The 24870-nt window shown below is 44.0% G+C and overlaps 1 protein-coding gene across 3 annotated transcripts in view; it reads left to right on the top strand.

Moving 5' to 3' along the window:
- The window catches only part of LOC138493162 (beta-galactoside alpha-2,6-sialyltransferase 1-like), a 648815-nt gene that overhangs the window by 26489 nt on the left and 597456 nt on the right, over window positions 1-24870 (top strand). The window contains exon 2 of one of the 3 annotated variants that reach the window (XM_069620348.1): window positions 9396-9455. The exons of the other annotated variants lie outside the window; for them this stretch is intronic. The gene's annotated coding sequence lies outside the window, so the exon portion shown is untranslated. The remainder of the gene's footprint in view (window positions 1-9395; window positions 9456-24870) is intronic. 3 annotated transcript variants of the gene reach the window in all.

The following is a 24870-nucleotide window of genomic DNA, read 5'->3' as shown; positions in this document are numbered from 1 at the left end:
GTCCACCACAATCCACGCAAGACAGCAGGACAGAACTCAGCAAGCCACTCTTGCTGGTGCGCGTGAGATTGTGTTTAAATACACTTCACAGTGCAGTGAGCGGGCAATGCTCCTCTCCTCCAATCTGGCCACAGCAGGCCCTTCAGGCAAAGAAAACACTCAGCAAAGTGTGCAGGACCCAGCAGACAGCACTCAGCAAGGCACTCTTACAGGCACCCACGCCTATAGAACTTTTTTTTGTTAAAAGAAATAGACATTTTTACAGCTACAGTGATGTCAGAGATGATAAATCACTCCCATCCATGCAGTAAGTGGAACAGACCCTGCTCAGCTTCAAAGCAAGGAAGGACCATAACGTCCCTTTAACTTGCTTCTTTTGCTTGTAAAGCTTTTGTAGTGACCATCAATATGTTTGTGTTTTTCATTTGTAATGGATCTGTAGAAGATTTCAATGACTTTGTCACCTGTTGGTGGTGGCATAAATTTGGACCGATTTTTGTGTTCAATCATATCGGTGTTACGTTGGTGAACGCCTAGTTCACTTTGGATGTCTGTTGTGTCTTGATGGTCGTGCAGATATATGGAACCTCCGTCCCAAAGTACCACACGAGCAGAAGTAAAACCACTACTCATGCAATCTTTGAGGCCACAGGTGTAGAGTGTCGTCAGCCAGGAACTGGGAACGCCGGAAGAACCCCTGAACCACTAGCATAGGTGGAGGACAGTCTGAGTGGAAAGAGAAGCACAGCTTCTTATGGGGCGGCGGCAGCAGCAGGCTGTAACAGATGTAATAACACTCTGGGAGGCACCTGTATCGAGGTACAAAACAGCGGGTAGATCCTTAAGGCAGTCCAGTAAACGAAGCAAGGTCAAGAGCCACAAGAATGCTAGAACCGAGGGTATCCAATCTCAGTCCAAGTAACAATGCTAGAGGTAGAGTTCCGGTAGACAGAATGGTGCAGAAGTATCCAAAGGAGAAAACAAAGCAGTCCGTGAAAAACGTTCTGAGGTCGAAGGTCTTGAAATCCAAAAACACAATAACGCCAAACAGCACTCGTGGGAATCAGCTGTGAAGCTTTTCTTCCGTGTTCTTGTGCTCTATTTAATTTAAGAGCAAGGTCACATGGCGCGGATCGTGGAACTGTGCGTGGAGCGTCATGTGACCCGTGATGTGGACCGAGTCTGCTTCCTGGTCACGTGACGGGGGAACATCACGCGCCCATGCAATGCCGGTGGCCATGGGAAAGGCGCCACAGCAATTGCCAATGCAGGAAAGGCCGCAATGAAGCTGGTCTGCCAGCTGTGGAAACACCTCTTCTGGCAAGCCGCCGCCGCCGTTGGGTATGTGAACGGGAATGGGCGATGCTCGGAGTTTGTTGTGAGGGTGAAGTGTGTGTATTCATGACAATGTCACTCAAGGTTTTGCTGTTTTCATCGGCTAGATTTGCAACTAAATGTATTTTCTCAATTTCCTGAATACGGCGATTGCTAATAGGAGGTAGATATGTGACTGATTTATAAAATTCTAGTTTGTTGTGAAAGAGTTATTTGAGTTTCAATTTTCTGGTAAATTTATATAGATCAATCTGTACTTCTGTCATGTCAGAGGTTGCACTTGGGGCAAAGGAAAGGCCATAGTTCAAAACAGACAATTGTTTTGTAGAAAGTATCTTATCAGATAAGTTAATTACTAAGTTTTGAGAATCGGTTTGCTCCTGGGATTTTTTAGACTTGATCTTGTGAATCTTTTGTTTATATCGCTGGCGTCCCCTCTGTCTTGCTCCTCTTCCTCTTCCTCCTCTGAAGTGGTGGGAGTAGTTGGAGTAATTGGCCCTAAAGGGGCATGTGTTTGGAACCAAACTTGTTTGTGACTTGAATTATAGCTCGATTGGTTGCCCTTTTTGTACCTTTTGATTTCTGCTAGAAAACCTCTTCTTTATTGTCGTGCAGTGTCTAGGGCAGATTGTGGTTCCTGATCTGCTGTTGCTGAATTGGCCATTTCAGAATCAGACTCAGCGTCTGATGTAGTTGGGGTAACTGTTGGTGTTTTAACTTGAGACATGTCCCCCTCAAATTTGGGTTGAAAAGTATAGATCCGATCATTTAGGTAGTCTTTTTCATTTCGATAGAATTTTCTGAATTTTTCGTAATTTGATTTCATCTTGATATTCTCTGAATGAAGCATACATTTTTCAAAGTTTTTCTCTTTGGAGGTGGTAGGATTTTTCATTTCTGCAATATCTTTTTTCATTTTGTCAATTTCTTCCGTAACCCTAGCATACTCTTGGTTCAGCATGTTTTATTAGGATCTTCATCATGTTTTCTGAACTGTTGGTGATATTAGCCACCCAGTCTGCAGCTAAATCTTGGTCATCCTTATGCGTAAAATCTGGTAAAATCAAGATTCGAAGCCCCTACGTATGATGTTGTGTTTTTCAGTGAGACTTGTTCCAAAAACTTGTTGATTTCTTTCTTGCAAAACCGTTACAACTTGATACATTTTTTAACAAGAGTTTCATTCGTGTTGGTGCGTATTTTGAAGGGGTTACTGTTTATTCCCTGTGGTGCAAAAAGGGCAACACTATCCTCTTCCCTATTACACAAGTATTCTGCCATTGTTTGGGCTGAAATCTCAGGTTATAGGTGGTGCACCCCAGAGGTAAAAGTACATTGAATGTATTTTGTGTGAGAAGAACCTTATACTGGGCATGCACAACCTCTCATTTGGTACATGATAACAAAGTAAAATGATTACCAAAGAATGTGTGCTGCAGTAATGAGGTGATGGCGAACTTCTCACAAATACCCAAAATAGTGAAGTTAAACAATAGAGTCACCTCATGTTCTGCGCTCACAAAACCTTAAAGAATGTTAGACCAGTTTAATTAGTGCATGCCATACGGCTTAATTTAATGAAAAAGCAATAATACATATGTTATCTTCACATATTTTATGGTTGGTGTTCACATGAAAGCTAAAATGGTATTAGAGTAACAAAAGTACGCCTTCTCCTGAAAGCTGAGATGATATTAGAGTAACAAAAGTACGCCACATATGTTATTTTCACATATTTTTTGGTTGGTGTTCTCATAAAAGTTGAAATGGTATTAGAGTAACAAAAGTATGCCTTCTCATGAAAGCTGAGATGATATTAGAGTAACAAAAGTATACATACACGTGTTTCAACTCTCTAGGGTCATCATCAGGGCGCAAAGTTTGATACTTATGACATATAATTTCTGAACCTTTTGAAACAAAACATTGGGCCTCATTCCGAGTACGGCGCTAACCAATGGCGCTACTAACGCCTTGGTTGACGCCGTACCCGGACCGGCAGCGCCTTGGTGGATGGCGGAATTACCGCCCCATTCCAAGGTTGGCGGGGCGGTAATTCCCCATTCACCAAGGCTCTTCCCCATTCCCAAATGAGCCCCCATAGGGCTCAATGGGAATGGGGAAGATGCAAATAACGGTGACCGTTCATTACGGTCACCGTTATTGGCTTGGAGGCCCCTTTGCGCCCTCGACTTTAACACCTGCTCAAAGCAGGCGTTAAGGGCGAGGGCGCAAAGGGAACTCGGAGTATGGCGGTAATGGATCACCGCCACCGGTCTCGTTACCGGTGGCCGCTATCCCTTACCGCCATACTCGGAATGAGGCCCATTGTCAAAAAAGTGGAGTAACATTTATTGAACATTAAGGACATGTAATAAACCGATACCCATTTAAAAAAACAAAACAAAATCAAAAAAACATGAAGGTTATTGAAAGTATATTGGAGAAAAAGCATTTTAGAAAAAAAAATGTTTTCAAACATTTTGGGAAAAAACATTATGGAGAGACCAAGATCAGAGGGGAACTGGAGAACACAAAGGGAACAAAAGAGGAGAAAGAGAGACAAGAAAGAAAGAAAGGGGAGTGGGTTAGTAAAATACATATGAGCAAAGTTATGGGGGGGTCCCAAAATGTCTTTTGTTGCTATAGACTGAATGGGCAAAACTTTGCGCATGGCTACAGGCCAATCCGCTGGACGGATTTGCCCCAAACCTGCGGCAGGGGCTTGGTCGCGAAAGCATGCTTTTGTAAATTGTGACAATCCGTCCAGTAGTTTCCTTAAAAACAATCAAAAAGTATGTCTCTAAAAATTAGTGATATCTATGTCTGCGCCGCGATCACACTTCCCTATTCGCTCCGTGGAGAAGATTTCAATTGGCTATTCCGTGGCGTGCTGCCCACGACCATGTTGCGCTTTCACCGATTGGTTGTGCCACAGCGTGAAGTACGTCACAATCTTTCGATACGCCCGCCATGTTTACTTCGTTTTCTGTTGTACGCGGACATCGCCGCCAACATACATACACGAAGAAGACACCAATGCACTTATTACAGTATGGAACACTGTTTCGAAAGGTGAGCATTAATGAGATGTGGAAGTAGAAAGTCAAACATTGGTGTATTCTTGTTACCACTGTCATATAGTACAGTGGGACTTGCTACTCATTGTACGACATGAACTTACTGCGTCCATGTTACAATACATGAACAACATTAATGCGGTCAGACTGGCGTCCTCCAGTTTGAAATCTAAGCACGCCACCTGCACTATTTCGTACACACAGCACTTCTGCACGTGTACGGGAGTAGTGGTTCTCATGAATAGCTACTGATATGTTGTTGCAAAATGAGAATGTATTTGCATTCGGAGTGAAGGTCACTTGAGGTTCTCTTTTCAATACAAGCTCTGTACGGCCACATATTTGTCGGCACCCATAAGGGTCACTTGTTTTTTAACCTTGAGCTACAGGGAAAAAGCAGAAAGAATGCAGGGAGTAACAGTTTGAAAAACATATTGTTTGATAAGGTTATGCTTCAAAAACGATTGTAACGAACATGAAATATCAGTTCCCGAAAAACACTACTGTCTGACTGAAATGAATGCAATGGAGGCGGTCCACATCATGTACGTTTATTTTTGACACCTGTATACCGACATGGCATTAATTTTTAAATTTCAAAAAGAAAAAAATAATTTTTGCTAATGATTTACAAGTGTTCTGTGCCGTTGACATTTTTTTTCCCATTATGGATAGTGCACATTGTCGCCGTTTGTAGGGTGCCACTACATTTCCCCAAAATAAATTAATATTTAGTAAAAATGGTATGTGCTACAACTTTGTTTTGTGCAGAGGTTGAGTATTGATACACGTTTTATTTCCCCTTTCACCACTCAGCTACTTCCAAACAAAAATGTTATTATAAATTAAGCCGTTCCAGCTTTCTGTGCCGTTGAAATTCTTTTCCCATTATGGAGAGTGCACATTGTCGCCTCGCCGTCCATAGGAGTCCACAACATTTCCTCCTATTGAATTATTTTGTACAAAATGTTTTATGTATTACAACTTTGGTTTGTCCAAATATTGTGTATTGATACATGTTTTATTTCCCCTTTCTCCATCAGCTACTTCCTTCCCTATTGTGATTGTCACGGATTGCAACTGCCGAGTGATGGCTTTTTTAACCGTCAAATGCAACTGTTCATCACCGGTTGTCTGTGCATCATAATTCAGTGGGATGACCGTGTCAGACCTCTATGTCCTTACGCTGCTGTCGCCATAAGGAGTAATATTCCATCCTTTCTGGTGGTGTAGATCACAGCCATTGAGGTCGTTTTACAAATCAATGTGCGAGGAAAATGACTACTGTGCCGGCAACACTTACTTTCTGTGTGTGAAAACAACAACGCGGCCATTACCATTAACATTTTCATTGTCGACCAAAGAGACAAACTTAGTACTTCTATGGAAATGTGAATAGGGCGATCATTTCGCAGTTTATTGTGAAACAAATCTACTTTACTAATTGCATAGGGCAATGATTTCGCTCAGTGTGTTGTGAAATAAAACTGCTTTACTAATTCTTAAATGTTAGTGTTTTTTTTACAAACTTGCTCTCCTATTTATTGTGCCATTCTACGTTGCAGGTTGTAATGTGTTCTTTTGTTGGTGATGCATCACGGCATGTAAGTCCTTATGGACGCATTTGTTTATGCTGCCAAGGAACGTTATGGAGAAAGGTATTACATACCACTTCGTTTGGCTACGGGAGGGTGAGGCCTGTCTCATATGCTTTAGTGCCGTCAAGCCCATTTCTGTCACCGTTAGGCCAATTTCTGTCACCCAGATGCCCCATTAACCAACATTAGTTCAGAATGATTAGTATCTTTCTAAAAGAGGAAAAATGAGGTAAGATCTACTGAAAGTGTTTGCTGTACAGAAATGTTTGTAAAATAATACATGGTTACACCCTCCCAATACACATATCTTCACCTTTCGACCTGTGCCACTTACGAAATTATGTGCTGAAAGGTGAGTGGTAATGGTGTTGCTTGCAGTATTTCTGACATTATTGCGCTTGCCATCACAGAGTTTGTTGGGATTTTGTGTAGACGTAATAAGACTACTCCTTTGCGTTTTGTACGTACATTTTTACAGAAAAAACTACTGCATGTACAACACATGTATGTAAAGGTCATTGACAACGACCGAAAAGCTTTGCGTTGTGCATGTGGCAGTGTTTTGATATTTAACAAGTGTTGTCATGTACATAACGAATCAACGGTACAGCTTCCGTCTCTGAGGGGTAAGCTCTATGTATGGTTAGTGGCCACAATGTCGGGGATGAGGTTACTGGCCATTACTGGAAGGGACAAAACATTGCATTGAAGTTGCCATGTCCACCAGGGACTGGCTTTCTGGTAAAGCTTTTGCTTATAACGACACATTTTTCAAGGAACAAAAATGTGGTGCTGCCATTATGGTTACACGGTTTCATTTTTGCTTTCTGCAGGCTGTACTGGAAAGCGAAGAAGGGTTTCTATCCAACACCCGTCTTCCCTTACTATGGTGGCCATCTTGGAAAAGGATTTGTTTTCTTCCGCCGGGAACGCCTCTTTTTTGGTACCACGATTACTAATGGCATTCATCTCCCATTTTTTGGGGAGGAATGGGGGTTAATGATCCAGAGACGTCGGTATGCATTCTTGATTTTATTGTACTGCAAACTTGCCCTGTGCAGTTCTGCGCCGGACATTTTGTAGTTAGAAGTTCCTACAAGAATACACAATGTACTTCGGCACTATTAACCAGTCACACATGTTATTGTGAAGTGTGTATGAGTTTTCGAACACGCTCCTATGCTGTGCGCCAGCATATGATAATATGGAATTCTTCAGAAAGTGGGTAGTTACTTCAAATGTTCCTTTACAGTAGTAGGCTTATGTGTTACTATTTGAACTGTGATAAATGTAGTAGAACATTTTTGTTAAAGTAATGTTATGATTCAATTACACTACTAAAAACCTATGGAATTCAGTGAAAAAAACTTTGTTAAAGGGAAGTTATGGTTACTTTGCCCTACTAAAAACATGTAAAATACACTACAAAAAAAACTTTGTTAAGGGGACGTTATGGTTAAGTTGACCTACCAAAAACCTGTGCACTTCACAAAAAAAACTTTTCCAGCCTGCCATTACGGTTCGCTATCTACGTTTGCTATCATGTAAATGTCCCCTAAGGAAAGTATTGTAAGAATATATGACAAGGGTTGGGACTACAAATATAGCCATTTTTACTTTTTGACTGACTGTAAAGAAATGCACCTGCCTTAGATATGTCAGTGAACAACAACAGAGGCAGCTAGACATCTGATGTCATCAGTGATGTCATCAATGACATTTCTGATGTCATCTTTGATGTTCTGGGTGTTAGTCTTAGCAATGCACGTAGGTGGTGCGAGTTATGGTTGTTTAGCGTCCCAAATTTAGGGATTGTGAATTGCTTTTCGGTTTTACTGTGAACTTTAACAGCCCAGTAACAACGTTTTTTCACTGAATATACATGTATATATATATATGGCAGTGAAGAAAAAGAAAGGGGCAAAACATGTCATGTCGTCAGTGGTGTCATCAATGACATTTGTAATGGCATCCGTCATGTTCTTGGGGATAGTGGTAGCAGTGCACAGTGCTAAGGGCAGGAGTGGGTGCTTAGCCTACCATAACTGGTGAATTTCAGGGTTTTTTAGGTTGTGATGTGAACCGTAATGGCAGGCTGGAAAAGATTTTTTAGTGAAGTGCACAGGTTTTTGGTAGGTCAACTTAACCATAACGTCCCCTTAACAAAGTTCTTTTTGTAGTATATATATATATATATATATATATATATATATATATATATATATATATATATATATGGTTCCTGGTTGGTACCCTATAATAAGCTTCTCAATAAGCATATTCTCTTTTTGAACCACTCTAGCAATTGCCATGCATTGTAGCATTCCTCATTTGCTCACATGAAGCAACAAACAATTAGAAGGCTCTGCGCTTCAAAATGTTTCTTTTTACATGCATTGTGATGAAAAAAAAATGCATATGTGCATGTATAGCAGCACCATGTCACTGTTTCATGAAATAAAGGAAATGCAGATAAAATAGATCTTCAGACAATGTTTAAGTGGCACTCAGCGTCTGCCAGTTTAATATTTTGGCAGCACATGCATACATCCCAACATCACCCATTAAAATCTATAGGTGCTTATTAAGTCTTTATTTTTTACTTTGAATTGTGTCACTTCCAATTGACTTTGCTCCTTATAAAACTCAAACTACAAGTCCCACAATGCAAAGATAAAAACACAACTGAACTTCAAGATTTGAAACTGTGACATGTATATCAAATAAACATACAAATTGCTGTGCAAATCAAAATATTCTTTTTGAAGCATTTATAGTAGCACTGTGTCACCTTTCATAAAAGAAAGTAAAAGCCGATAAAATAGATTTGTATGTCATTTGTAATTGGCACTCAGTGTGTGTCAGTTTAATATATTGACAGCACATGTATACTACCTAACATAAGCCATTGCAATCTTCAGCTGCTCTTGCAGTCCTACTTTTTACTCTACAATCTGTGACTTGTACGCCAGCTTTCATAATGGGAAAAGTGGAACTACAAGTCCCAAAATGCAAACAAAACATATAGGACTACATAAATACCTACAGATTGTAATGCATCATGTTGGCACGTATGCATATACTCCTAACATATTAAACTTCCACACACCAACGGCAATTCACAAGTGTACTACAAATCTTTTCCTTTAAACTTTCTTCTCTTATACAAAACATTACAGAGCTTCAATAAAGGCACATGCACATTTCTTTGCTTTCATGAAAATGCTCCTAAAAGCAACCATTTTAGCCATTTTAACTGTCCACCAATTTTATGAACTGTTTTTCCCCACCACTTCTCATTCCTTCATGAAAAACAACCTTGCTTACTAAAAGTACTTCACCATTACCACATATCGCCACTAACCTTCTTTTACAATTACAGAAAAGAAGCACATTACTGAAGACAACAACCGAAAAAAGAATACCCTTCACATCAAACAACGTAAGTGCGTTAATGTACCATGTATATGTTGATAACCATCTGTCTTCTGTCTTTTTATCGTGCCCTTAAGACCTATCTGTACTAGTCTCCTCTGAACCACTGCTGTCTCTGTATCACTTAGCGCCAAGATACCCTTGGGTGTATGCGCGCTTTACAAATGTATATAACATAACATAACATAACATAACATAACACAACATGTAATTACAGCAGGACAGTTCCACTATATATTACCTGAGACTACTCTTTTCAAACCAACATTTCTTTCACTCTAGCTCATTATAATTCATCAACACTCTTACTATTACCATCTACACACCACCATTGCAACACCTACTCTGTTGCTCAAAACAGCATAGTGACACTCCAGATTCAATCGCACCACCACTCCCTTCCTCACTAACCCAACACCATCACACCTCTGCAGACTCCTACTCTCACAACCTTCCCAACCACACCTAGTATACCACCTCATAATCAAGCATTACTCTATTCATCTCTACAATCACAGTGACAATACTGTGCACCATACATGCATATACATTGCACAGCTTTCCAATGCAAACTTACTCTTTCCCAACAGACACAACAAAATGCCTCCTAAAAAGCAACTCTAGAAAAGAAAGAAAATAATAGAGCAGATAAGAATAAAACTACACCATATAGTTAACTCCTTTCAATAAACTTATGAAAAACATTAAAACAAAAGAGCTAGTAACCTCACTCAACAAAGCTAAACCAGCCACAACTGAAAAAGGTAAGGCCCCTCTTGCAAAAACGAAAAGTAAAACAATATGTACAAAGAAAAGCAGACCTACTAATGAACCTAACCCTCTGTCTACCAGTGTTAACGCAGTCACAGTAAAGTAGTCTGAAAATGTATGTTACAGAAAATGTTCCACCGTAGAGCTCTTCACAATCTTATAAAAAGAGCTGAAAAGTCACAATCTACCCATACAAACTACTGCATGAGACTTATCCTGCAAGCTCTAATTGCAGAGCTTTTCTACTGAAGAGAAAATTGTTTGTATTGATTTTAAACAGAATGAAACCACTAACTAAATTAATCAATAAATGACAAATACTACTTCTAAACATGCACACTGTCAACATACAAACCTTTTCAAACATCTGTAATGGTGAATGGATTCACACAAGCAGCACAGAACCATATTTCAATGAAGAAGCTTATAAACAAGAACACCAAAAAACTACTGACATAGACAATAATGGTCGAGGGTATGAAATGGTGTGACACCATTATGGAAAAAGAATCCCTAATAGAAAAAAGTTTGAAACAAATGCTCCTTTCACCCAAACAAACCATCCAGTGCACAAACGGACATGCAGCTCAATGTGTAATGCACGCCAACAATCCTTTAATTCATTACGACAATTCCTTAATCACTTTGTCAAACTAAAAGACAAATGTAGAATGATAACTATACAAACCATAGACTCCTGTCCAGTGCGCAGTCACACTGGTCTGCGAGGACATTCATTAGCCTGCATTTTAGGAACTGCTTGCAAAAGCACTTTCCACCACTCAAAATGTTAGCGATACAACATTCTACTATACAGAATCTTGTGCATCACTATACTTTGCAAAATGTCCTGCTCCAGAACTGCAACATTTAAATAACATTCTCCTACATGGAACAGCCAAATAACTGATTCAAGAAATAAAGCACATTCAACTCAAATATTTTGGAACTGAAGTTGACTTAGAAAATTCTGTACCATCAGAAAATATTACAGAAAACCTCATAAAAACCAACACCCTAATAAAGACATACAAGTTTTATAAAAATAGAACCAAAATAGTAGATATATCCTACAAAATAGAAGACAATGAAGAATCCCAATGGTTCCCATTAGCTTTATATCTAACAGCAGAAACTAAATACAAAGGAACTGACCCCTCAACAGTTTGCACGTACTGCAACACAAAGCTTGACAATAATCAAATGCTGTCACATGCTATGAATGTAACTTAGAAATATTCCCACTTCCAAAAGCTGTCCAACAACTTTAACTTGCATGACAGCATTATAATTCAAACAGTGCACCCATTTCAAGCTATAATACGCCTTCAACCGAAATCAGCCAAAAAACTCCCATCCCAGTTACTAAAGGGCTACTATGGCAAAGTGGTATCTTTGCCATTAGATCTGAAATAAAATGTACAAACTCTAGGAGTACAACCAGTAGATCAATCTTTGACTGTACTAGTTAATGGTGTGTCAACAAAAGACAAACTAATTTGGCAACAGCAAGTCCACTTAAACAAAGTTGGACAAGCCCTACACTATCTAAAAGAAAACAATGAACACTACACAGATATAAACATGGAGGAAAACTTAAGAGAATCCTCCCAATGTATTCAAGACTCACCAGCAACTGGCCAATTTGAACATGTTGATCCTGTTACTGCAACCAACATTTTAGAGCAGTATACAATTTACCAACTACACTCCAAAGACACCATTGACGGTGCATTAGAAACATATCAAATGCATCAAGCCAAACGATCCCCAATGACCATATGGCAAAAAAGTGAAGAAGCACGTTCTTTCCTACCAAAAAATGAGCTAGATATGATGAAAGGTCCATGCAATTTAGTGCATCAGAATATCGCTCTTGAAGAATGTATTCTGAAGAACTCAGATTCAGACAAAATGTTGAATACATTTTCCACCTCCTCTTCGAAAGTGAACTAGCAACTCTATGTTATGGAGTTGCACACACATTCAAAACAGGCTCTAACTTTTTAATCATATCAGCTACCCAACTGCTTTGAAAAATAAAAGACAAAGATCACGTTTTGCAGTCAAGTATCACAAATCTCTTGGCAAACATGCGTGGTACAAAAAAATACTGGTTCTGGTGTCACACTGATTTGTTTGTTTTGTATGTTTGTTTGTTTGTTTATTTCTTGTATAGCGCGCTGAACCCTGAAGTAGCTAGGCGCTTAGCTTGTGGAGTTAGTTACATACATAGTAAACATACATACAGTTTACAGGCGAGAAGAGAACATAGTATACAGGCAAGTAGGGAGAATGGGGTGTGGATATCAGGGAGGTTACAAATGAACATGTTTAGGGATATCAAAATTTACATTAATATACAGAAATGTACATATGGAGAGCAGTCAAAATAAATCACAATTTACAATAATATACAGAGATATGCATATAAAAGGCAGAGTCTGTGGTAGATGTTTACCCAGTTCTTTGGGTGGATGAGATAGTGGCAAAGAGCCAGGTTTTGACTTTGAAGCGAAAGGCTAGAAAGGAGTGTTTGATTCTCAGCGCTGGGGGCAGAGCGTTCGAAGTTTTGGCAGCTAGAACTGGAAAGCTGCTTCCGCCTGATTTTTGGAGTCTGTATTTGGGAATGGTGAGGCACAGTGAATAGTTGGCTCTGCTGGGTCTAGAAGTGGTTTTGGCGCAGAATTTATCAGCAAGGTATTTGGGGGCCGTGTTATTGAGGCATTTGTGGGTGATCATGAGAGTTCTGAAGGTGATTCTGTCTTTTATGGGGAGCCAGTTGGCCGTCTGTCTGGCTTGGGATATGTGGTCTGTTCATGGGATATTGAGGGCTGCAAGGAGGGCATTATTTTGGAAGATTTGGAGTTTTTTAATGTTTTGCTTACTGGTGCCGAGATAGAGGGAGTTACAGTAGTCGAGTTTAGAGAGTATCAGAGCTCTCGCTAGGGTGATACAACTTTCTGATGAAAAGTATGGTCTACAGGCCGTTATTAGTTTAGTGGTGTAGGCTAAGGAGGAGGCTGTGGCATTAACCTGTTTGAGAGTGATAGTGTGGAGTCGAGGTATACCTCTAGTATTTTGGCATTTTGTGAGACTGATGATGTTTCCATCTATATTGAATGAGTTGAATTGTGGGTTGAGTTTGTTGAGGCATTGTTTGGTGCCAATGAGTAGGAGCTCTCATCTTTTAGACGAAGCCTGTGCTTGGCCATCCAGTCTTGAATTTTGCTGTCGATTTAATTTAGTCGGGAGGAGTCAGTTTCATAGGAGCCTGAGAGTGTGATGAGTATCTGAGTTTCATCAGCGTAGTTGGTGTATGGGACTTTCATTTCATCTAGGAGGTCGAATAACATCTTGGTAAAGATGCTATAAAGGGTGAGGGAGAAGCATGACCTTGTGGAACTCCACATGAGATGGGTGTCGGGTCTGCTGATGTATTGTCTGAGAAGACCCTCATGGATCTTTCGGCTAGAAAGGATTGGACCCATTTAGCTGCGTTGGGAGCGAAGGATGCTGATGTGGTTAGACGTGATGTTAGGATGCTGTGGTCACGATGCTGTGAAGGCAGCAGAGAGATAAAGGAGAAGAAGGAGAGATGGGTGGCCTTTGTCTTTGACTTCGTCCATTTGAATCTTCAGGTCTAGAAGGGCTGTCTCTGTCCAGTGTGTAGGTCTGAAACCCAATTGGCGGAGGCCTAGGAGATTCTGTGTTTCGAGGTGGTTCTGAATTTGAATGTATGCTGCCTTATCAAGGATTTTTAGCAGGAATGGGATGGTGGTGATGGGGTGATAGTGGGAATGCTTGGGTCTAGCATGGGTTTCTTGATGAGACATTTGACCCAGGTGTCTTTAAGATTATAAGGTACCGAGCATGAGGCAAAGGAGGCGTTGATGAGAGTAGTGATGAAAGGGGAGAAGTCTTTGGCTCCTACTTTTATGATGGATGCTGGCATATGTCCGCCTGACATTTGGATGGTTTGAGGCCGGCAATTATAGACTCTACCTGAGAGGTGGTGACAGGGGAGAATTCGAATAGGTCTGTGTTAAGACCTGGTTTGTGGGTTTGGCTGGTGTTGGTTGTGCCTTTTGTGGCTAGGAGAATTATTTTGGTTTCTATTTTAGTCTGTAGTAGAGCTATTTTGTTTAGTAGTGCCTTCTGGATGTTGGCACACCAGGTAGAATCTTTGTCGCACGTGGATTGGGGTGGTAAGGACGATTCCATTTCCCTCAGGATGGTGAAGAGTTCTTTTACATTGGAGTTGGCATTTTGTATACTAATATTGAATGTGTCGCCTTTGGTTTTGATGATGAGTTAACACTTTTATATTCCCTTCTCTATGCTCCCCCAGTCATATCATGTACCTATTAACCACCACCAGGTTACAGCTAATAGTATAGACATATTCACAACAGAAACACCACCTTAACAAACATCTTGTATGCAAACTGCCTTTCAAAGTCATGCACTGGCAATCTTGCTTAAACAGATATATTCACTACACCACAGTCACATGAATACACTCACTAATATATTTGCAGATGCTACTTGTGATATATTATAACAACAGCACCAGGACCCCATCTCCCATTCCCAACCCACCTAAATATCCTATATTTTCACTTTGAAATCTTCATTCACAACACATGTGATATCAAGAATGTCTCTAAAAGCCGAGTCCACGGCCTTCTCCAGTCCAGGGCTCACCTAAAAATCACATATTTTTATTTTCAAATGTTCATTACAACAATTATTAAATCAACAGGGCCACCGACAAGAGAATCAGTTGCCTGGCCTGTGGCCAGGACTTGGGTCCACTTTTTCCTGGCCCGAATTATAACAAAACCCACACCAACAGCAGAAAACAGATATACAATACCCATGGCCTGTCCTACAGCCAGATTCCAGGTCCCTTTTTCCCTGACTTCATTATAACAACACCACAGCATAAACAAAGTCACAGAAAATAGGCCCAACATACTTCATAGCTACAACGTGCTCATTTACACTTTGAGCTCCCCTGCTCTCGGCTTCTCCAATCACAACCTATGACTATTAACTATGAGAATGGTAATAGTATCCACTTATAACCTACGAAAACAGCACATGAATAACATATACAAATTTCCCTTGTAAGTTAGGTACTGTCTGTTCTGCTGAAGCACCCCATCTCAATTTACTAGACCAGCAAAACATCTTGTCTCCTCATATATGTAAGGCAAGTGTGAGGGTTCCGGGTAGGAGACAGCCACAGGAGTGGTAGGTTTGTTGGCGCAAACCTTTATTCAAAAGAAAATAAGGGAAAAGAGACTACCTAGATCTATTACTAACAGAGGTTTCTCTGCCTCAAACCAAATACTAAGGACTCTATCAGGATGTCTGTAAATTGTATATAGTATATAGTTCACCGTCCTGTGTCCTAATACCTATTTCCATCCCTTACCTTATCAACTAAACTAGAAAGGATGTGGGTCTTCTTCATCCAGAAGAGTGAATTAGTGTTCCAACCAGATACCAACTTGGGGATAAATGAAGTTCCAACATGTACCGGAACAAAGTTCTAAATGTTGCAATACAAACAAAGTTCCATAGTAGAAACATTCTCTGGCACAAAAGGAATGCAAAGCTCCATCTCAAACATTTTAATGCAAGAGAATGGCTCTCTTCTCTTGGTCTCACTCAGGCTTCTCACTGTTGTTACAAACACCAGCACAAATGTCTCCCTTTCCACGGCTTTCTTTAGGCTCCTTACAATGTCCAAAGAGTGCCTCCCGTCTCTTAACTTCTCTCATGCAGTTCTCACAACACCAGGGAGGGTGTTTCTCTTCCTCTGATCTCTTCTTCACAACACCAGGCAGGATGCTTCCCTTCCCCTGGCCTCTTCTTCTCTCGCCTTGTTTCACATTGCTTTCAAACCTTTGGGATACGGGTCTGAAACCCATAAGGTTTTTTCATGACTGTCTGGCAGACCTGGTTCACAAGCCTGCCAAGTGCTATGATATTTATTTTATTTATTTTATTTATATCGCGCTCATACACAAGTGTTTCAGTACCCCTACTGAGACGAGGAAGATGACTGATGATGGTAATCTTCATTGGGGTTGGGCTCCAGACATGTCTTCCATGCTTTCTTTCTTGGGGTCTTGGGAAGGGTACTTTGCGTCCAGAGGCTTCCTTTATTCCCTTGCTTAGCTGGGTCAGGGTATCCCACTGTTGCTTTCTGCCCATGCCAACAGTCCTGGTCACCCCTGTACCTTTGGAGCCTCTCCCGGTAGTTTTTGGTCAGTCTTGGCATCTTTCTACTTCATTTTGGGGTTCTGCAGTCTTCCCCCCTTACCCGGTGTGTTCAGGCAGCTCTGCAGCATGTGGTTCCCGTGGTTCCCCCAGGGAGGGTTAGGCTCTCTGTCAGGTCCTTTGATAAGGGGTTCTCCTGGACTCCCCACAGTCTTCAGCGCTTTGCTGGTGGGCAAAGTTTCCCCCTCCTTCTGACAGTTCCTCCGGTCCACAGCTGCTTCTTCATCTTAGAATCTCACATGGGTAAATTGTCCTCCACCGACCTGTCAACAGTTGCTTTATATGCAAATAAATGGCACAATATTTTCAAAGGCCCAAATCGAAGGGTATGGTCAGGGAGATGGGTCTATAAAACTATTATAAAGCATGTTTCTTTCTCAGCTGAAGGAAGAAAGAGTTAAAAGGGCATTAAGGGTGGATGAAAGTAATGAGTTTGAAGACCTATACAAGAGGCGGATTAATGATCTCTACTACCATGGGGTAATTCCCACTCTGTTTTTAATGTTAACATTAACATGGGCAGGTAGGGCTTTGTTGAGATATTTTAAGCCTACATGGGCAGTCACAATCAACTGACTGATGATATGTAGGAAGCACCTGTTGACAGTACAAACATCCACATTGGCGATCCTGGTGAATAGCTGATGCAGTGATTTGCACTGCTGGTAACCTTGGAATGTGGCATTCTAAACGATCTGTGGGCTCTACCAGCTCCTAGTGCCTGCAGACTGTCCAATGAGAATGCCAAACAAACATTCCAAGGTTTATAATTAGGAAATATGACTTGAGAAAAATGCCCCCGGGCCATAGTTAAAAGCCAGAGCGAAGCAAGGGTATTAACAGAGCCTCGGGGGGCATTACCTAACCGGTAATGCCCCCCCCTTCGAGGGTCATATTGCCATTAGTGCTGAGGCATGTTGTACCTGGGTACTAATTGTACTTTTTTTCAAGTTGAGAAACGGCAGTGTGGGCATTTCTCGATACAAGAAAAAAAAAGCAAAAAGAATGGCCACTGGGGATTGGGAGAGGGGACTACACGTAGTCCCTTCTTCCTTTCCATGGAGGCCATTGAATGTTATGTGACAAAAATAAACAAACAAAATGGCCGCCATGGAAAAGGAGAAGGGGCTACACGTAGTCCTTTCTCCCTTTCCGTGGTGGTCAGGGGTGACGGAACCCGGAGCTGCAGCAGTGATTGCAAGCCTTGTCTTTCTGGTATGGCCCGGGCGAGGTCCAATGAGCTTGCTTTTTTCAAGCTCATTGTCCCTCGCTGGGTACTAATTCTAATTAGAGTTTGGGTCTTGCATCTTCCACTGGAGGATACTCTGATTCGCATTCTTTGACAATCCATAAATATACCACAACCACATGCGTGTGCATCATTACAGTGTACTACCTCATGCTTTCAAATTTGTCAGTGTTTTTGGTCCACTTTGGGGAGCTACATTCCTCCCATGAGTGTGGCTGGCGCAACCCCTGCAATGTAATTTAGCAGTTTTGGGCTGGAAAGCTCCTATAGATTCCAAGACCAAAACTAATCTTCTTGTCTGATTGGCCACTTTTGTAATGGCATAGTAAGGCTAAAAAAGATGGAATGAAAGTTGACCAGAGAAAGTTCTGGTGGTAATGATTAATTTGATTTGTCATTCCTTTATTATTGTTTGTAGTGAGTCCCTGCATGTGGGAGAGGGAATACCCTGACTCATTTCTTTTCTCAACCATATGCTGGAATCAATTTGGAGAAGAAATGACCACATGCTTGAAACAAAATGAAGGTCATACAAATTGTGACAGTGTCTAGACTGAGTAGGCTCACTATAGCTCTGGTGCAAACTATGTACTCTAGAAATGAGCATATGTGGGCTACTTTATATCAAATGAAATTGGCAAATCAACATGTCCCCCACTTTTACCCAAATTTCAATCAATTCTGTGCAGTGCACAGGTGGTCAGTGAGCTACTTTGAGGTTGAAAAACAGTGAAAATCTGGCTTTAATAGGAGCTGGTCGAGCGGCGACTCCTCTTTAAGCCTATTCAATTGGATTCGCTGTTGCGTTTAAATGCTATCATTAATTGTATACTGATGATTTGTCGCGTCTTGTTGGAAAAGCGGGTATAGCCAGAAACCGCTAATGATTGCTATTGAATAGTGACTTCACAAGACTGGCGCAGTCTTGTGAAGTCACTATTCGATAGCAATCATTAGCTACGTTGAGGTTGAGCTTGCTGGTATGAGCTGTGCCTTGAGGGTGTACATTCTGAAGGTTGCCCTCAGACCCCTCTTTGTCCTTGCCAATTCTACTTTGCAAAAGCAAGGTGGTGTATCCTGCATTGCCTCTTTGCAGATGCCTGACTATGCAACATTACTGGATTTAATGTGTACTCCAGAGATAGTTAATGATCGTTGTAGGGATGTTGATGTTACTTACCTATGAGATTATTACAGGGTGCTGATGCAAGTGTAAGCTCAATTATTGCTGATCTCGACCTTCAGCATTGCACTTGGGCACTATACATGTATGGGTCTGTATATCATACGCAAAGATCAAGCACAGATCAAACTCATACCTGCAGGGACCTGTCCCGTCATGCCTGGATGCAAATATCAAGAAGGGGTCGTTTTCAGAGCACTTGGAGAGAAGCAGCGTCACGGGATTCAAAAGAATCCTGGTTTGCTGAGCCATAGGAATTTTCTCAGTGCATGTTGCGTTGTGAATCATTCCTTACCAACTACACACACAACATGGCATAGTTTTGGAGTGCAACACAACGGGCACCATCAGAATGTATGCATACTGAACATTAGCAATGATCTGTGGGTTGATAGGTTTATTGAACACTATGAATTCACGTAGATGTATCCATGTTAGTTAATTTCTCACAGTGTTGCTGTCTAATTAGCCACATTTATGGATGCTATAAAGTAACCAGGATCTGTCCAGAATATTTATCATACTTGGTATACAGATATCATAAATGAATCAGGATTTGTGTATACAGTAAAGTGTACAGATCTGAGAAAATAATCATTCCACCAGTACACCATGCATTCCTTGCAATTTGTCGTGCTCTAATTAGTGCTGCCCCATAAAGGAAAGGAGCCACTCTCGCTGATTTACTGTTGTTTCAGGCGGCAACACCTATACAAGTCACTTAGGCTGGTGGACGATTTCCTAAATTAGTCCCACTGCATGTTCCTCCAGTGCTGAATGTTGTAAGCCACATACATGTATTGTGCACGAGCTGCGCCTGTATAGCTGGCTCCCTGGCTTCAGGAGGAGCCATGGCTGGACAGGGAGAAGGACGAAAGCAAACTTCCCAAAGAAGAAATAAGTACTAACAGGTCATGATCTGAGCATTGAAGGGCTCTAATGAGCGACTTCCCAGCCTAGCATCCTCCGTCCTACTCCTAACTGCAAAAACAAAGAGGTGTTGGCTGGAAGGTTTAGAATGAATCTTAACCACTACAATTGCTCTGGGCAACCGTCCAGACCATCGTTCTTCGCCTGCCAAGCCATTACAGAAGGGGAAAGACCATATTCAAATAAGGCTTAGTCCCACCCCATTAGGGGCGGTCCAGCTCGAACTGCTAGGTCACATCCCTTCTGCATGAGACCACAAGCATCCCCATACATGTTTCGCCGAGACCACAAGCATCCCCATACATGTTTCGGCCTTGTTGGGCCTCATCAGTGTAGCTTGGGTCTCTAACTGCAGCCAGCTACTGGCAAGGTTGTCATGGAAACCACCAGCAATGCTGTGGAATTCCAACCCAGTGTCACTATCATCTTTAAAGATAAGGAGGTGCATGGAGCACATTTCTGTCAACCATGATAATCTTGTGGGTGACAATTAGGGTGTTTCCCCCCCCAGCACCTCTACAAGGTGTGCAGCAAGGAGCTGCTGTCTCGTGTCAGCAATCCCCAGTTTCAGGGTCCACAATATGCCACCTCTGAACCTTATTTAATCTCTTGTTCTTAACACAGTTCCATACATACATACCAGTACGGCCCAGCGGCGTACCTCTCTTGTTACATGTACAGATTTTAATGTGTAGGGCTTGTTTCTTAAGAGCCCACAAAAAATATGTTGTAACAAGTATAGCAAGCTGACGATTGCTTATTGTTTACTTTCAGCAAATCCTGAATTATGAAGTATCTTTAGTGAATTCCCAGTAAGAAGCGGGTTGTGCTGCAGGTGTCAGACCTCGCATAATTACGTTCTTCTGTACAGATATCTTTTTATTTTACTTTATTTTTTTATTTATAGTTACAAAATAACTTTTACAAAAACAAGATTTTCGGTTTTTCGTAAGTAAAAAGCAATCAATTTTAGAAAAAATCACAATAAAACAGCACGTAAAAAGTAGCCAGATAATTTGCTACGTTACAGAATTAAGATCTTACAATAATACATACTAAAAGAATAAAACACTCTAATTTATCGTATTAGTGTAACAAATCTACATAGAACAACATCAGACTCCAAACTTCAGACTCATCCCATAGAACAGATTTTATAAAAAACTGTTAGTTATAGGGATCTCCTTCTTTTCCACAGTGCGCTAATTCAAGTACACGCTAGACTATGAATAGCACAGATTCACTCAGTCCGCCAAAAGTGAATCTAAGATCATTAGCAATCCCGTTTTGATGTATGCCCCCATTTTTATGAGGTTTTTAATTTTTTTTTTTTGTAGTGTGACATTATTTAGGATATAGGATAAAGCGGGGCTGATGCCAAACTTACTATCAACCGATTACTTTAGCAAGCTTGGTTTCATAGACCACAACATACTTTCTCACTACTGCAATCTGGAGGCTAACTCTTTTGCCATCAAGCATATCCCGCCACAAAAGCTCTAGGTCCATGCAGTTATTATTAGGTACATAGTTACTAAAATAACTGATGCGCTCCTTCCTTATACCGTCACATATGGTCACTAGGTGCTGCAATGTCTCACAGTGCTTCTTTTGCTTGCAAAATCTACAGAGGGAAAATCCCCTAGTCATACCATTTCGGATATCCAATATTTCGCCCGTGCCCAGCACGTTAAAACGGAATCTCATAAATTCCTGCCTCCATTCCCTGTTTGGAAATTGAATTAAATATGGCACCGGATCCCCCATCTTTTTATAGTAGTTTATGATTTGATGGTATAAATTGGTCTTCTGTACCTCTGCCACCATAAGGTTCCAATCCACATGTAACAATAATGTTTTCACTTTCATTGGGTTACTAATTAGCAGATCTCTCTGTACCCCCAATTGATCAAGTACGTTATTGGTTTCCTGAATCATATCCTTAAGGTATGCTGATGTGGGAGCACCGCTCCTGATGCCCTTCCCCATGATATCATATAATGTTAATTCGTGGCTAGTTAACAGTTTCGGATAGAGACTTCGATTCATGGAAATAATGTGCGCCGAAAATTCCCGCGCAGAGGTGCCAAAATGTGCGAATCGCAGTAAAAGTGCGAAAATTGCAGGGAAACCAGCGCACATCGATTCATGGAAGTCTGTGCGCGAGAAAAACATTGGATGTGCGCTAAAAATGTGCGCCGCGCACGCCGGCGCACAGGTCATCCAACAGCGTGCGCCACGGCCACTGCAAAATCGCACATAGCGCGGTGCACATCACAAAAGTAGGCGGAACACGGGGTGTAACACTCGGAATGGGGAACAACGCGTGAAAATATGGGCGTCACGGGGGAAGTACAGGAGGCAAGTGCGCGGAACGCCCACACGCTCGCCTACAACCCTTATTCATGGAATCGAATGGGGCAAACCAGCGCACGGTCAAAGAGGCGCACAGGGCCAAACAAGTACGCCACAAGAAAGCAGGCGGTAGCGCCCCTGCGACTGAAAGAAATGTGAGCCAAAATGTGCGCTAACAAAAAGCACCCATATACAGCCATGATGAATGTGCCATACAGTGGCCCTCTAGGACAAATGAGGTGCAAAGGGGTACCGACAAACACGGACACCCGCTGTGTGAAAAATAGCGTGTGCGTGTGTTCCTGGGTGCGCGGGAAGTTCCACACGCGATTGTCCTGGGTACGTGTACTTCGGGGTGCGCGGGAAGTTCCACACGCGATTAGCCTGGGCACATGTACTACGGGGTGCGCGGGAAGTTCTACACGCGATTGGCCTGGGTACGTGTACTTCGGGGTGCGCGGGAAGTTCCACACGCGATTGGCCTGGGTACGTGTACTTCGGGGTGCGCGGGAAGTTCCACACGCGATTGGCCTGGGTACGTGTATTCCGAGGTGCGCAGGAAGATTCATACGCGATTTCAGCAGGGTACGTGTATTTCGGTGGTGCCGGGGAATGCTACACGAGATTTGGCCATGTGGGTCCTCCCAGGTGTTCCCTCTACACCCTCCACGGCCCCTGCAGGCAGCCCACACCACAGGGGACTACCCTGCACCCCTGCTCATGTCCCACAGGCAACCCATCCACCATGGCCATGCCCACCAGCCAACCCACATGTCACCTTGCACTACTGATCACCAACACATGCCTCCTATCACCCCCACCCCCCAGCAGTGCAGGGGCACCCTCCACCAGGCCCCCAAACATGTCCAACTCATGTCTCCCTGCACCCCCACCCCCAGCCACCAGGGTCAGCCTCCACCAGGCCCCCACCCATGCCTACCACCTCCCCACCCCCCATCAGTGTAGGGGCAGCCTCCACCAGGCCCCCACTCATGTCTCCCACCACCCTCACCCCCCAGCAGTGCAGGGGCACCCTCCACCAGGCCCCCACTCATGTAACCCCGCACCCCCGCCCCCCAGCCACCAGGGGCACCCTCCACCAGGCCCCCACTCATGTCTCCCACCACCCCCACCCCCCAGCCACCAGGGGCAGCCTCCACCAGGCCCCCACTCATGCCTCCCACAACCCCCACCCCCCAGCAGTGCAGGGGCAGCCTCCACCAGGCCCCCACTCATGTCTCCCACCACCCCCACCCCCCAGCCACCAGGGGCAGCCTCCACCAGGCCCCCACTCATGTCTCCCATCACCCCCACCCCCCAGCCACCAGGGGCAGCCTCCACCAGGCCCCCACACATGTCTACTACCACCCCCCCCCCGAGCAGTGCAGGGGCACCCTCCACCAGGCCCCAACACATGTCCCCCTGCACCCCCACCCCCCAGGCGCACCCTCCACCAGGCCCCCACTCATGTCTCCCACCACCCCCGCTCCCCAGCCACCAGGGGCAGCCTCCACCAGGCCCCCACTCATGTCCCCCACCACCCGCACCCCCCAGCCACCAGGGGCAGCCTCCACCAGGCCCCCACTCATGTCTCCCACCACCCCCAGCCCCCAGCAGTGCAGGGGCAGCCTCCACCATGCCCCCACTCATGTCTCCCACCACCCCCCAGCCACCAGGGGCAGCATCCACCAGGCCCCCACTCATGTCTCCCATCACCCCCACCCCCCAGCCACCAGGGGCAGCCTCCACCAGGCCCCCACACATGTCTACCACCACCCCCACCCCCCGGCAGTGCAGGGGCACCCTCCACCAGGCCCCCACACATGTCCCCCTGCACCCCCACCCCCTAGCCACAAGGGGCACCCTCCACCAGGCCCCCACTCATGTCTCCCACCACCCCCACCCCCCAGCCACCAGGGGCAGCCTCCACCAGGCCCCCACTCATGTCTCCTACAACCCCCACCCCCAAGCCACCAGGGGCAGCCTCCACCAGGCCCCCACTCATGTCCAACTCATGTCTCCCCGCACCCCCACCGCCCAGCCACCAGGGGCAGCCTCCACCAGGGCCCCGCTCATGTCTCCCATCACCCCCACCCCCCAGCCACCAGGGGCAGCCTCCACCAGGCCCCCACTCATGTGTCCCATCACCCCCACCCCCCAGCAGTGCAGGGGCAGCCTCCACCAGGCCCCCACTCATGTCTCCCACCAGCCCACCCTCCAGCAGTGCAGGGGCAGCCTCCACCAGGCCCCCACACATGTCCCCCTGCACCCCCACCCCCCAGCCACCAGGGGCAGCCTCCACCAGGCCCCCACTCATGTCTCCCACCACCCCCACCTCCCAGCCACCAGGGGCAGCCTCCACCAGGCCCCCACTCATGTCTCCCACCACCCCCAGCCCCCGGCAGTGCAGGGGCAGCCTCCACCATGCCCCCACTCATGTCTCCCACCACCCCCACCCCCCAGCCAACAGGGGCAGCCTCCACCAGGCCCCCACTCATGTCTCCCATCACCCCCACCCCCCAGCCACCAGGGGCAGCCTCCACCAGGCCCCCACACATGTCTACCACCACCCCCACCCCCCAGCAGTGCAGGGGCACCCTCCACCAGGCCCCCACACATGTCCCCCTGCACCCCCACCCC

Source organism: Ambystoma mexicanum, chromosome 10 (assembly GCF_040938575.1).
Source record: "Ambystoma mexicanum isolate Mex_15411 chromosome 10, UKY_AmexF1_1, whole genome shotgun sequence".
NCBI classification, from domain to species: Eukaryota; Metazoa; Chordata; class Amphibia; order Caudata; family Ambystomatidae; genus Ambystoma; species Ambystoma mexicanum.
This window is presented reverse-complemented; position numbering and strand designations above follow the sequence as displayed.